The sequence below is a fragment of the Epinephelus fuscoguttatus genome, linkage group LG15 (assembly GCF_011397635.1).
Source record: "Epinephelus fuscoguttatus linkage group LG15, E.fuscoguttatus.final_Chr_v1".
Classification (NCBI taxonomy): domain Eukaryota; kingdom Metazoa; phylum Chordata; class Actinopteri; order Perciformes; family Serranidae; genus Epinephelus; species Epinephelus fuscoguttatus.
The window spans coordinates 26,267,268-26,280,370 of NC_064766.1; the positions used below are offsets into that span (position 1 = coordinate 26,267,268).

General features: G+C 40.2%; 1 long non-coding RNA gene across 2 annotated transcripts; it reads left to right on the forward strand.

Annotated features, from left to right (window-relative positions):
* The first annotated feature begins 8,585 nt into the window (after positions 1-8,585).
* On the forward strand, positions 8,586-12,768 carry LOC125902062 (uncharacterized). Of its 2 annotated transcripts, none has more exons than XR_007451054.1 (3): positions 8,586-9,651; positions 9,759-10,626; positions 11,930-12,768. It is a non-coding gene; the product is annotated as an uncharacterized LOC125902062 (long non-coding RNA). The 2 variants fall into 2 exon arrangements; XR_007451055.1 differs by having other exon boundaries at positions 9,759-9,892.
* The last annotated feature ends 335 nt before the right edge of the window (positions 12,769-13,103 follow it).

A 13,103-nucleotide genomic window follows, 5' to 3' on the forward strand; every position in this document is an offset into this window, starting at 1 on the left:
ACAATGGAGCAGCTGGGAAAATTTGGATGGGGAAAATGAGCGAGGCAAAATGAGCACACTGTTGACCCACACAAGTTGACTTGACTTTTTTTTTTTTTAATAGAGGAGCAAATTAATTTGAGCGAAATTAAGTTGAAGTAACAATTTAAGCACCACACTAAAAGCCAAATTAAACTATTGAACTTTATGTCTCCAGTAAAATCAAGTTACTGCCCGAGTCTTCAACTCTGCTGATGATTACATTTTCCAGTTTGATTCAGTGTCTTTTATCATTCATTTGAGTCATATATTTAAGTTCAGAACTCAAAATGTCCTATTCACGAATAATGTGAATGCAGTACATTCATTAAAATATAATTTTAAGGTATAAAACAGCAATAAAACACATATTGTTTTACATAAATATACACACAGAAAATGTGAGCCATTAACATCCTTAAAAACTGAGTTTTTATACATTTTGTTGGAGCAGGCCAACCCACTTGGAAGCTGATTTATTTTATTTTATTTTATTTTATTTTTAAAATTATTATTATTATTATTATCATTTATTTTTCTTTTCATCTTTTCTTTAATTTTTGAGTGTCAGCTTACCTCTACTCAGGTTCAGCGTCACCTGTTAAATAAAGTTAAAGGAAACCTATTATGCTTTTCCTTATTTTCTGTCATATGTATATATAATGTTACACTGCCGCATGTTAGTGGCCAAAGCCTTTAGTGAAGCGGTAATCAGAGTCACATAAGATTTATTACCCAGCAGATCTTCAATGACATGGAATTTGCTTTGGTTTTTGGCGCACAGATTTAACACGCAATAAACATATTAAGAGGAAATAAGAATAAAGCAAAGTACTAGAACAATCAAGAACATAAATACATATACACAAATACAAAGATACTTTAAAAAAGTAATATAACACACAATGTACATGTAGCTGTTTACTGTTATAAATATATGTAAAAGGAATCCCTGTGAACAAAAACCTCAGACATGCATGCTACTGCAGGTGATTATATTAAACAAGCTGCTGCTACCTGAAGCTACATGCTAACATCAGGAAAACATGTAATCCTGGTTGCCGATATTGTTAAATTCTCCTCGATTTTGGATCATAATCCTTCTGGAACGTGTCTGGTTTTGAAGATTTTGATTTACAAGCTTTTATTAATGCTTTTTCACAGTATACTCCGTTACAGTAATTCCTGCAATGACAGTGCAGGGACACTGCAATAAGGAAGAGCAGACTGGGCGTTTTCAGGAGGTACTGAAAAAGAGTTTTGGACAGAGGGTGAATACAGGTGTTCCAGCACAGACAGTATAAGGAAAATAAAGTGTTTTTGACAATTAAAGCATGTAATTATGTTCCAGTAGTTCCAAAAGACAAGCATGAACCTGAAAGTGAGCATAATAGGTCAGCCTGAAAGTTTCTGACACACTTTGGATACTCCAGGTACAGTCCATAAATTGGGCCAGACAAGGGGGAAGTTGTCGAAGGTGGTTTCTTCTCCAGGATGTTCGCTGCTGTGATTGGTTCAGGTGAGGAGAAACAGGCTTTTGGTCACATCTTCCCAAAGGCAGAAGACTCCAACAGGAATGTCTTGATAGCGATGTCATCGCCGAGAGAACATAACATTGGCACTAAATAGTATTCCCATTTCACTTGTGAACATTGATTTGTTTGCACAGTGTGACTGGAATCACTGAGTGTTAATAGCTTAAAATGTAAAATAAAATAAAGTTACTCACTTACAAACTTGCAGTCAACAGATCCATATTCTTCCAGTGAAAATGGCTGGGTTTTTTTTTTTTAACTAGATAACTAGGCTTGTCCAGACCACAGCTGAGGCGAAGGTGCCTTTAGACCAATGATGTGAGAAATGGTGAAGAGAACATTCATTCATTCATTCATCTTCTAACCGCTTCATCCTCTTGAGGGTCGCGGGGGGGCTGGAGCCTATCCCAGCTGACATCGGGCGAGAGGCAGGGTACACCCTGGACAGGTCGCCAGACTATCGCAGGGCTGACACATAGAGACAGACAACCATTCACACTCACATTCACACCTATGGACAATTTAGAGTCACCAATTAACCTAGTCCCCAATCTGCATGTCTTTGGACTGTGGGAGGAAGCCGGAGTGCCCGGAGAGAACCCACGCTGACACGGGAAGAACATGCAAACTCCGCACAGAAGGGCTCCCATGCCCGGGATCGAACCGGCAACCCTCTTGCTGTTTTATTTGTCAATAAACAAACAAACCCTTATCAAGTTGAGTGAGTTAGCCAATTAGAAGCTGGCAGAGTGCTGCAGAGTTGGTCCACACTCAAATGTATGTATTTGAGTCTGGACCAACTCAGTGTGTTGAAAATATTAGTGACAGCAACGATCCTTTCATAACAGAATAATACGACTGGTTACAGAATGCTGTTTAAATTCAGGGCCAGCAGTGCAGAGTGTCACGACAGGGCAACAGCGGATGACTGTTGTTTCACTGAGCAGCTCCCAGAGGTCAATGCTGAATTGCATGGAGATGTCATGTTGCTGAAAAGGTATATTTTCTAATACACACACACACACATCAGGTTATCCTTTTGAGGGATTTGCAGTCATAAAACAGTTATTTGTTATTTTAATATTCAAGAATTTGTCTAGTCATCTTCCTGTAATAATGTTGGCACCAGGGGCGTTTCTGGGATTTGAGGACGTAGGAGGCTTAGCCCAGACCTCTGTGGGGCGTCTGCGGGATCCTCCTCTGGATATTCTTTTATGAACAAGCTCTTTTTTGATGTTTTTTAATGCACTCTGGCATCTTATTTACCCTTAAAAGCAGTTTTTCCCCAGATTTATTGGGATGTTAAAAATTTTAGTAGTTGATTCATTCATTTTCCATAACCACTTATCCTGTTAGTGGTCATGGGGGGCTGGAGCCTATCCCAGCTGACACTGGGCAAGAGGTAGGGTACACCCTGGACAGGTCACCAGACTATCACAGGGCTGACACATAGAGACAGACAACCATTCACACTCACTTTCACACCTACGGACAATTTAGAGTCACCGATTAACCTGCATGTCTTTGGACTGTGGGAGGAAGCTGGAGTACCCGGAGAAAAACCCACGCTGACACGGGGAGAACATGCAAACTCTACACTGAGGGGCTCCCCCACCCTGAGCTCAGTGTTGCTGTGAGGCGACAATGCTAACCACTGCACTGGTGTGCCGCCTTAGTTGTTGTTAGTGATTAGTATTGTGCAGAAACTGAAAACTTTGCAACTGCTATCATTTAAATTTTGAGAATTTTGAGGTACTTGTACTTTCCCTGGGCCATCAGAACTCTTAACTCCAACAGCACACACACACACACACACACACACACACACACACCATAGAGAATAACCATCATCTGCTGAGCACTTTACCCTTTAACTCTCAACATTTAAATGCAATATAGTATATTTTTAAGAGCGGTTTTAAGAGAGATTTTTTAAGTGGAAAATCCATCCGTCTTTTTAAAGTATTTATTTCAGTTTCATATTTATTGAATGAGTGCTTGTTGTCTGTTTTTAATTTGTCTTATTACTTGCATTAATTGCACTGACCACGAGTTAGCACTCCTAATTTCGATGTACTTGTACAATGACAATAAAGGCTTCCTATTCTATTCTTCATGCTACTTTATACTTCAACTTTTTACTCCACTACATTTGTTTGTCTGCTTTAGTTAGTTTTAAGACTCAGATTCTATAAAATATAATCAACTAATAAATGATGATGTGTAATTATAGATTTAACTACCCAGTATTATATAATTAATTCATCATTTAAGTTGACTTTAACTTTTACTGGCTGCAACATTAAAGTGTTTACTGGGGTTTTCTCTCTCTTGCGTGTGCTCACACAAAGCGCTGCTTGAATGAATTTTTGATCAATGATATATCATTTTTGAGCATTTTAATGCAGGAACAAAATGACACATTGTTAGATCTGGGGCGTTTTCATTATTATTATTATTAGGACTATTTTTATTTTTATAAATATACATACAGCTTAATTAGGTCTGGGACTATTCATAAAGCATTCGAGGCTGAAGCCTCGGATGCCTAGGCCTCGCAACGTCACTGGTTTGCACATCTTTAATTCAATTCAATAGAACTTTATTTATCCTGAAAGAAATTCTTGTGCCAGAGAATGCTTCTGATTACAGTAACACCGGTAGAGTAACTACAATTTAACATTTACAACCAGAACAACCAGTGTGTCCCCGGGTCAGGGTCACTCACTTGGCCCAGTTCTAGAAACAATAGAGTATTGAATATCTGTCAGTATGTACAAATATACAAGATAAGAGGTCTTTTCAAGGAGCAAAAGCAAAACAAGTGCCTAATAGAGTAACAGCAGAAGTAGGATAAGTACAAGAGTTACTGAAAATGAACTAAAATGGTGGAAAAAGCAGACCACACCTTAAAGGAGTAACAAAACAAGTGTCTACAGTACGTGTTTGTTTATGTGTGTGCATATGTATTTGTTTACACTGCACCCCTATACACTGTCCTACATATTGTAGCAACAAGAAAGCACCAGCAGTCAACCACGCAATCACATGCACAATCAATGCATATCATCTTGCTCGATTTGAGGAGATAACAGTTTCACAAACCTGAATTCTACTTTCATATCTCCTAATCTGAACTCGTGTCTCATCTCCTTGCTGTAACTGTTTCTCTGTAGTATCTTTGTTTCCCCAAGAACGTGCTGGCAAAAACCTGTTTGGCTTGTTATCTTTTTCTCAGAGATACTGTCAGTAAAACACAACAAACTGAAGTGGAAAGTCGTGTGAATGTCACTGAAATATAAACTGTGGCTGTGGATGATGCTGGGAGGCAGTTTGCTGTTCTCTTGTGCATGCTTGCTCAACAACTTGGTGACAATGCAGGGGGAACACTAATGTGCCCTAAATATAATCTCGGGCAGAAAATCATCAGTTGATGTACGACCTTATGTTTTATATCAATTGTAATTAATAATCTAATTTAGATAAAGGCATTAAAAAACATGATATCAGATAATTAATGCCATAACAGGTGATATTTCTAAAAATGAGCTTAAACCAGGGCCTTAAACATGTGCCAATGTATAGGAGCTGGGAGATAACATGAGGCCATGGTGTGTGGTGCTATATTGGATTTTATTTTATGTTAGTGTAAACAGGAATGACTTTAATAATATAATATTATCCAGAATGAGCAATAACCCAACAGTGGCATCAAAAACTCCCATAGCGTTGAATCACCTCCTCTGTATAAGTGCACAAAAAGTGGATGTTAGAAGCTTCACAAAGAGGGATTATACTGTCTCCCAGCAAGTTATTGTTGAGGTGCTTTTGTTGTCCCCACTCCTTAAACAGACCTTATGCAAAAGAGCATGTCCTATTTTGTGTGTAACTGCAGTCAGGTGTTCTCTTTTGAGACACACAGTAAATGCTGTGCAGTGATTCATACATATACAATATTTTTACCCATTCACTGTTAAAATTTCCCCCAGAGATTTGGCATAAATTTCCCCTGAACCAAAAGTGAGCACACTCAAATCAGCAAAAGGCAGAGAAGTTGCTGATCGTACCTTTGAAGATGGGAGAGCAGAGAGCTAATAATATTAGCTGCAGTCTGGCTGCCAGCTGCAGCCACTGGGGGAATTGTCATATGACAAACACGCTGATTAGCAGATAATCCGGATGTGATGTGTGAATTAGATAACTTGGGTGACCTCTGAAGAAGCCAGAGGTTCCCGTGCTGGTGAGTCAGTGAAAGTAGTTGATAATCTAAATGGAGTTGGCAGCAGGAAGATTCGACTGATGATGCCAAAAGTCTGCAGGGAAAATGGGAACACAGAGCTCTGAGGACAAGAAAACATTGTTTCTAGATTTGCCGCGGTTATACAACAAATATTTCTACAGCTATTTTTGCTTTTATCGTTAGTCAAAGGCTTAAGTTACTGCAGGCAACTTCAGCTAAGGGACTGTATGAAAATGACTGGGGTGAATAAGGGTAAGCCCTGCGATAGTCTGGCGACCTGTCCAGGGTGTAACCTGCCTCTCGCCCGATGTCAGCTGAGATAGGCTCCATAATTTTCAACACCATATCGAAAAATATATGTATCCAGGGCGGTGACTGTAGATTTTGGCATTGAAAAAAAAAAAAAAACTTTCAAAACCCAAACCTGAACTGACAGAGGACTCATTGACAGTGAAACACTTGTAAGTGAAAAAGTTTTAGCACTGAAAAAGTAACACAAATAAATAAAACACAAACATTTAAAAAAAAATACAAAGAATGAATGCACGAATGCATGTCAATGAATGCAATTACCTTTATCTTTTTAGACATTATACTTCATAGTTATTCTGTTCCTGTTAAGATTAGAATAAAATAAAGGTGGGAGTGGCTGGTCAACCAGACAACTATATAATTATTTATATAAATGGGACACAAAGCATACACATGCTGGTATTTTCCCCTAATACATTAATCAAAAGTAGCCCTGGTACGATACTGGGGTACAATGTACATATATAGTGTTCTCTTTACTTTTATTATGAAGATAGGCAACAGATGTGATATGTCACACAACTGGCTCAGGCACTATGGGTATCTAAGATCACGACTTTCTGTCATTTATCAGAAGTCTGAGGAAGAGCCATTTCAAAATGTCACTCTGTATTAAAATCCCTCTAAATGAGAGCTGCTTGATGTGCGGACTTATTTGTTTTCTACTAAGCGGCTGTTCCACCTATCCATCCATTTTCATCTGCTTATCCAACCCATTCTCAATCAATCAAGTCATTGAATACTGGCGTTTGTTCAGTGACTTCCAGCGTCAGATACCAATGAAAAAAGTCGTCCTTTCACGGCGGCACGATACGCTTCTGGTTGCCCTTACTGTTTAACGCCACCTGGCAGCATCAGGGGGAAACGTAATGGGACAACAGTGTAAGTTAAGGGGGCAAAAAGTCCAATTAGGGCGGGCGGGAGGGGTGGAGGATGGGTCCAACAACCACCAACTATCACTCGGGAGGTCGATGTTCATTCCTCATAAGATTGTTAAGCCAAATCCTGTTCTTTTTTTCTAAACCCAACCACTTGTGTTTGTTGTTGAAGGAAAAAATTGTCAATTTGTGGAGTTTCACCAACGTAGTGTATTTATTTAGAAAGAGACTGTATGCAAACTGTACATATCCTGTGAAAACATTTTTTGACTTCTATATGTGACGAGGTCAGAGTGAGAATGTGTTGGCGTATCCGAGGGGATCCTGAGGCATTCCCAGGCCAGATGAGATAAATCCCTCTGGCAGTTTCTGGGCCTGGCGTGGGGTCTCCTACCACTTGGATATGCCTGGGTAACCTCTAACGGGAGCTGTCCAGGGAGCATCCTGATCAGACGCCCGAACCACCTCAACTAGCTCCTTTTGATGCAAAGGGAGCTCCTCATCCTATCTCTAAGGCGGAGTCTTGTATCCGCGATCTCATTCTCATTCTCATTCTCATTCTTTTGGTCACTACCCAAACCTCATGCCATAGCTTCATCATAATGGTTCAGTGCAATGCCCACATCACTGCTGAAGCCGCGCTGTACTGTCCGTCCCCGTCACGCTTCATTTTACCCTAACTCTTGAACAAGACCTCAAGATACTTAAATTCCTTTGCTTTGGGCAGTAACTCCCAACCCAGAGGGGGCAGTCTAAGTGTTTTCTGGCACAGGACCATGGCCTCGGACTTGGAAGGACTGACTCTCAGTCTAAATGCTTCACACTTGGCTGCAAACCACCCCAGTGCGTGCTAGAAGTCATGGTCTGACAAAGCCAACAGAACCACATCATCAGCAAAGAGGAGAGATGTAATTCTGGGGTCCTTAAACTGAGTACTCTCCTCCCCTCCCGGCGGTGCCTTGAGAACCTGTCCATGAAAATCACAAAAACAATCCATGACAGCTGCTGTTCAATAGTGACAAACGACATGCTCTCTGAAGAGATAACCCTCTCTCTGTCCAATATAAACAACCTCCCCTTCAGCAGAAAGAAAAATACATAACTCTCCACCTCTCTAAACTCTAACCCTCATAATTTTGGTACAGTCCCTAAAGTAAAGTTTTATAAACCTTGCTTTCTGCAAGTAGTAAATGTGTAACACAAGATAATATGCCATCTTTTTTCAAAAACATTAAAGTATAAGACACATTTCCCTTATTTATTTAAACAGTTTGAAATTACAGAGACAGTGCACAGTAACAAACATTTCTGTAAATGTGCCAGTTTGCCAATCTGGCTAATTTTTACAGGGAAACACATACACAGGAACATCAGTACAGTACATAGAACAGAGTACACTTTATAAGAGCACATAACATACATATAAACAGGGATAAAACATAAAGACAAAGCACATTTGAGATTTTAAATACGCTAGAGGGAATGGTCACACACATGATTGTCTTTTAGCCATGATTTTAGGTTTAATGATAACTGTTATAACTTTAATCACCCCCCCCCCCCCCCGTTCTTGTTCTTGTTCTTGCTGTGGAAATAGCTGTAACGTTCAGCTGCCTACTGGTAACCTTAAGGAAAGCATTCCATGCATGTTCATGTCGCAGATCCACCCCCGACCTTGAGCAGGGGTTTGCATCTTAGGCATGTACCGTGCAACAGCACTGCACACTGTTAATATGCAAACTATCCAGTGACTTGTCATTGGATGTCTCCAGGAGATCAGCCCAGCGACATGCTAATAGTGGACAAGTGCATCATCAAGGGCTGCCTGTTATTCACCCCTGTTGATATGACTGTGTAACGTTAGCGAAGGGCACAGATGTGATTCACTGAGCCCATCTGGTGTGAAACGACCCATTGCTATTGTGATGGGATGAAATAATTTCCTCAAAACATAAATACATTTTCTTCACGGATGCTTTAATACAAGTATAGATGTCCTCAGGTTTTGACTGTGAGTTTCTCCCACTCTCTCAGTTTGCAGTGTTGTCCAGAGCTGGATAGCCAACAAATGAGACGGCGCATTATCCTCTCACTAAAGCATGTTTGGAACATGCCTGTTTGATTTTCAACCTTTTATGGTTGCTCCAACAACTTCTGATTTATTACACGTTCTAAAAGGGAAACATCTGCCCTCGAAAAACAGGTGAGGGAACAAACAGAGCGCTATGTTCTGCAGTGAAGGTATTTAAAAACCGGGTTAATGTATAACCTGCGTTAACATCAGACAGATGGGTTTTTTAAACTTTTTAACGGCAGTTCTGAAAACATATGAAATCCCCCCGCAGTGGATGTCTGCCGCTCTCCGCAGCGTTGTGTGGGAGATACACGTGGCTTGTTTTTTTGTCTGACAGTTAAAATATATGTGCTGTTAGTTTCAGGAATGCTGGTGGAACATGGAGAAAAAAAAGGGAGTGTCATTCACAGAGCAGATGGTATGCTTTTAATCATCCATATTGCTCCGAAGCTTTTGATGTTTTAGTACTTGGGTTCCGTCTCACACACCAAACGCCATTGTGTTTTCAACGTCCAACTTGTTTTGAAGGAATGGACTGCTGAGGAAACTGAGTGCAGTTTACAATATATACTCAATTTATCAATGAAATATGAGGTGACTATGGTGAAAGTTAATCCACTCTGGTGCTTTTTCCATATATGTATTTTATCTATATGTTCAACTTTGTCTCTAGCTATGTCTCTTTACATTTGTCTTTGCAGTTTTCTCTGAACATGGAGGAATATTTTGGCATTTTGCTGCTTGCAGCTTTCTCAAGAACCGCTCACCAAAACAACTTCACTTGCCACTGCGCTTCCCTGGAAGTATATGTGATATTTGCCAACAAATACAAATGGTAATTATTTCCAGGAACAAAAACGTTCATAGATCGCTCCAGGGATGACGTTTTTCTGTAGAGTGATGTGAAAATTAGCATGGCCATGGTTCTCTTGTCAATAAGCCAAAGGGATTTTTCTATTGGATTTTGGATTATTGAAGAATTATTTGCTCTGTGGCAAACAAACGTTTATGATACTTACATGTTTTGTTCAGAAAGATAATCTTCATTCGCATGACTTCATGTAGTGTTTGGCCACTTGAAAACATGAAAGTCTCTAAAGCCTGTGTTAACCACAGACCTTATTTCAGGCATCTAACCAAAAACCCATGGACTTTGAGACGAGGGAACCAGGAATGTTAAAATGCTAACTAATTTGCATGTTTTAAGACACATTCCTGGAGCGCTCTAGTGCGAGAGTTTCATCGCTGGTGCTTAAAATGTTTGTGTTTGCTACAATGTCACATTTCCGGTCTCAGGCCCCTCTTTCTTCATTGGTTGTTTCACGAACTGTAGTGAGCTGCACTCAGCATGCCGTACAGCAGTGTAACAGTTAATAAGGGACCCCTCTCAAAACACTACACAGCGTGTACATAATGCACTACTCATAAATATGTCTCGTAGATCTCAAGAGCTCACACCTGACTGCACTCCCTCAGGTCCTCAGCAGCACACCAGTCAATTGGCTGTCAAGTAAATCGAAGGGCAGACAGAAACGTCTTCCTTAGCATATCTGTCTCATGTCTGTACAGGTAATATGAAGCTATAGCCTGCAGCCATTTAACTTAGATTTGCATAGATCTATACATACAGATATATTAAGTGTTTGCTAGTGAGCTTTAGAGGTGCAGGTAGGCAGATATTGTTATCTTTATAAACTGTGCTAGCTGTTTTCCCTTTTTCAGTCTACGTGATAGAGGTCTTCATGGGTCTACCTTAATTGTAGGACCCGAGACCCAACCGGGGACCCATCCAGGTTCAGGTCCGCATTTTATTGTGGTCAATCAGGTCCATGCCAGAACCCATTCTATTACTGGGGGTCCTGGGACTGTCTATCATTAGTCCTGTGTGTAATACCTGTGTGGATCTAAGAAGACCGGTGATCAGCACTGATCATGAGAGAAAGGCACAGGTGTTGTGTGTGTAACTCCCTCTGATGATTAAGCTAACTGAGGATCAGGCTACAAGAGCAAGTCAAAAATTGTGTTAAAAGTATTAAAGATTGGGATTTGTACTAATGTACTAATTAACACAATTAAGTATATACTTTTTTAAGAAGCTAAAAGAAAATGAATATAAAGAGGTGAAGCTCGCAGCACCTCCTCTGCCTGGTCTTTCTTAGTGTAAATGTTGGTCAAAGACGACAAGAAAGTAAGTGTATTACTTGTGGCAGTCTGTTACAGTTCGATTTGCCACAGTATGGGTATAGGAGCAGTATGTTGTGTCCAACATAATAAATATGTTTAGCAGTAGAACAGCATTTTTAGCTGCAATTGTAATTATTGGGTATGTCAATTTTCCCTGTTAAAGGGTTTTTTTGGGGGAGTTTTTCCTTATCCGCTGTGAGGGTCCTAAGGACAGAGGGATGTCGTATGCTGTAAAGCCCTGTGAGACAAATTGTGATTTGTGATATTGGGCTTTATAAATAAAATTGAAATTGAAATTGATGTTGGGTCCATAAAATAGACTGAGCCTTGGTCCATTCTGTCTTTCTCCTTTCCCACATGCACCAGGTTGGGTCTGTAATATCTCAGGCAAAAAAGGGTCAGGTATAGACATTTTCAAAAATTATCAGGTCCAGTCGAATCTTGGAACAAATTTTCTGGTCAATTAGGGTTAAGGGTCATCATTTTGGACCCATGAAAACCCCTACTTTATTCTTAAAGTAATCTAGCTGCCACTGCCCGTAGCATATGTACAGACCACAGTAAGAGTAATCTTTCAGTCTTCTCATCTAAACGTGATCAAGAAAGCAAACAGGCATATTTAGCAAAATATTGAGTTCCTTTAAACATGCTGTATTTTGACACCCATTATTTTTCAAACTACCATCAGAGTTCCAGGCTGGAGGCTGTTTTGCAGTGATGTCGATGTGATGACTCCGCCGTTTCTGAAAGCCAAAATAACAACTATGTCAGCATGAAGTGAGGTCCATAAGATTCATGGAAATCTGAAAAGAATGAAGCCATGGATAACAACGTAGCACTTTGAGGAACTGGATCCCAGCAACCAAAAACCTCAACGAAGCGAAACTTGACCAAAAAAATTCAACTTGTGCAGCATGCAGGCTGCGGTCCAATATTGTGGGTTAGGAGGCACGGCCCATTAAGTTATTGTTTAGTCTGACATGTAATTCATTTGCAGCTGAAGCCAAATCTTTAACAGATTGTGTTCAGAATCAATGATACACAAATATTTATTATTACATCAATACTGGCTGGCAGCGAGGCAGATTGACCTTGTGTCCTCTTAACTTGTTGTTCAGTTCATTCTGTCCTGAGTGGCTCCTGCACACTCTCATAACAATGAGTCAGTGACTGGAAGGTGCTATAATTTTCACTTTTCCTTTTCCTGGTGGTAAGAATTTAAAAAATGTTTAATCTATTCTCCCATCTGCAGCTGCTGTACTCTATCACAATGCGGCAGATGTTTATGGTGCTGTAAATAAGCTTTTTATGTAAGTGAAATAACCCTTTGCTCAGAGGCCACCATGTTTTCAAATGATATGCTCTCTGTTTGCCTTGTGTGAACTATGGCTCACATTCCTACCATTCAAGGTCGGACTATACGCTGAGATGGTAAATCCAGTTTGAAGAGTATGACCTGAAATATGATATAGCAGTGTTTTGCCCTGATGTGTGAAATGGAAGATTTCTCTTGTAATTACAGAGATGTTTATGGTGGTGAATAATGCCGGTTTTATTGTGTTTGCAGTGCTAATTATGCACGTCTTTCTTGCCCATAAATGGTTTGGGGGAGTTTTAGGAAAAAACAGAAAGAGTCCAATCATGTGAGTGCAGCCTCGTCACAAGTTTACCTCTCACACAGGGGTCAAAGGATAGAATTCCAGGTCATCGCTTTGGTTTCACAAGACTCGCCAAGGCACAACCACAAGTGTAACCCGAGCTGGAGGTAAACAACTGCTCCACACAGGAGCGACAGGGAGGTGTGAAAGAGGGCAGCGCTGTACGAGAGACAAATCATCAGGGTTTATTTGGGTACCGGCCAT